Source organism: Macaca nemestrina, chromosome 10 (assembly GCF_043159975.1).
Source record: "Macaca nemestrina isolate mMacNem1 chromosome 10, mMacNem.hap1, whole genome shotgun sequence".
Lineage (NCBI taxonomy): Eukaryota > Metazoa > Chordata > Mammalia > Primates > Cercopithecidae > Macaca > Macaca nemestrina.
In genome coordinates this window covers 132,028,049-132,030,653 of record NC_092134.1, presented here as the reverse complement: position 1 = coordinate 132,030,653, position 2,605 = coordinate 132,028,049, and positions in this window count along the sequence as shown.

Sequence of the window (2,605 nt, the reverse complement as noted above, 5' to 3'; positions counted from 1 at the left end):
TTCTTTAGCAACACCTCCACATTTGCATCCAGTGATAGGCCTTGGTAGCATAACTGGTTGTGATATCACAGAAAATGACTGCATGTATGTAGAAGGATGAAAAAGATGGAGAAAAACCACAGAGTGCATAAGAGGGTAAGATGGAAGGTATGAGGAAGTGGTGGTTATGAGAACAGAAAAGACAGAAAAAGTAAAAAGGGAGACAGGGGAGGAAAGTAGACTAAATCTCAGGAAACATTGTGAAAAAAATAGTGAGAAGTGAGAAACTCTTCCAGCGTGGAACTGTATTCAACAAGTGTGTCTATGCTGTGGCAACAAATAACTTCAAAGTCTCAGTGGCTTAAAACCATAGAAAATGTATTTCTTGCTCACATTACACATCCAACATGAATTAGGGGTAGGAGGTGGTATAAAGCTCTGTTCCATAAAGTCATCCACGGACTTGGGTTAACGGATGTTCTATTATCCCTTGATGCCACCATCTCAACAGGATGATTCATATTTTGCTGTAGTCAGGTAAGTAAGTACTAGAGGGCATAGTGCCAGAAATGAAATTATCTTTTTGGGGGGTAAATACCTAGGAATGAAAAGAATGGATCATATGTATATATAATTTTAGGTGTGTTTAACTTTTTAAGAGACCATCAAATGGTTTTGCAAAGTGGTTGTACCATTTTACACTCCCAGCAACAACATGCGAGAGTTCAGTTGCTCTACATCCTTTCCAACACTTGGAATGGCCAAACTTATGCATTCTAATAGATACGTGGTGAAGTCTCATGATTGTTTTGATTTGCATTTCCCTGGCAACTAATGATGTAGAGCTTCTTTTCACGTACTTGTTTGTCATCAGTATATCTTTCTTGAAGTGTCTGGTTCAAGTCTTTTTCTCATTTTAAAAATGGCATTATTTACATTCTTCTTATTGAGTTCTAAGAGTTCTTTATATATTCTAGGTACAAGTTCTTTATTAAATATATAATTTGCAAATATTTTCTCCCTATGTGGGGCTTATCTTTTCATTTTCTTTTTTTTAATAGTGTCATTTGAAGAGCAAATATTAATGGAAATACTTTTTTTGAGGCTGCTGAAATGTTAAAAATGTGAGCAATTTTGGAGTCCTTATATAATTATGCCAAGCTTTTTTCGTAACTCTGTGCCCCACCCTCCCCAATCAGGTGATGACTGATGCTGCGATAAAAGTGCTTTTACTGCTTGGGCACCTTATTTGATTTATTGTTGGAAAGACCCCATGATGTGGGGGAAGCTGTCAGGGATCTCCTTGCTCAGCTCCTGAGAATGAGCTTAATGATAGGGAGTTTTCAATTATTAAGAAGGGAGTTTTCAATTATTAAGAAGAATGGAAACAATAAGAGTAAACAGAGTGGAAAGATATGGGGACAGTTATACTGAGTGAAGTGTTCAGATGGTTGATTTAAAATGGTATGAACTATTTAGCACTGAGATCTTTGTTTCTAATACTAGTCTCCAAAAAGGTACCAGAGATCCTCGACAAAATGGATGATTCTTGGACTGGAACAGAACATATATGGAAAGAAACTGAAGCATCTTATAGTGGCAGAAAGTAAGAAAATGCTCAAACGCGATGATGGGCATATGTCAAAGGGACACAGAAGCCCATCGAAAGAGCTCCCAGTCCAAAGCTGGAACAACTTGAACAACAAAGTAAATAATGTGGCATTGTATTACACACCAACCACAAAACAAACATCCATGAGTCTATACTGATGTCAATAAATGAATAAATGAGTAAATGTGGGAAAATAGACAAATCTTTCCCATACAGAAGAATTCCAAGTAATTTGTGTAGATATTTCACTTTTAAGGAGGTAGAGCATAACTCCCCACACCCTAAATATGAGCCATGTAGAGTGACTTCCTTCTAAAGAACACAATTTTAAAAGGGAGACAAGAGTGAAGAAACCTGACAGATATTGCCTCAGTCGAGTGTTCAAGGTTCACATTAACCATGATGTCGTATTGATAGTAGGTACCCTTGATACTCTGTGATGAGAATGGCACTTGCTTTTGTGGTCTTCCTTCCCAAACCCATAAACCTAGACTAATCATGAAAAACCATTAGACCAACCCCAATCGAGGAACATTTTACAAAGTTCCTGACCCAACCCGTGCTCCTGAAAACTATCAAAGTCATCAGAAACAAGGAAAGTCTGGGCAACTGTCATAGCCAAGGATCCTGGATGGAATCCTGGAACAGAAAAAAAAATAGGGAAAAACTAAGAAAATTTGAATAAAGGATTTTAGTTGATAATAATGTATCAATGCTAGTTCACTAATTATGGCAACTGTGCCACATTAAAGAAAGATGTTAATAATTGGGAAACTGGATGTGGGCCATATAGGGACTTTCTGTACAGTGTATTATTGTCACAAATTTTCTATATATCTGAAACTACTCCAAAATTTAAAATGCATTTTAAAAGTTATTTCTAATATTTTTAAAATGGCATGAAGTGGGAAGAGATAGATGGGGGAAGCACTAAAATGTTGATGGATCACTGTGAGAGATTAGGTTGTTCAGCTGTCCCACTAACTCAGACTGTAAGAAGGTCCACAACAGACT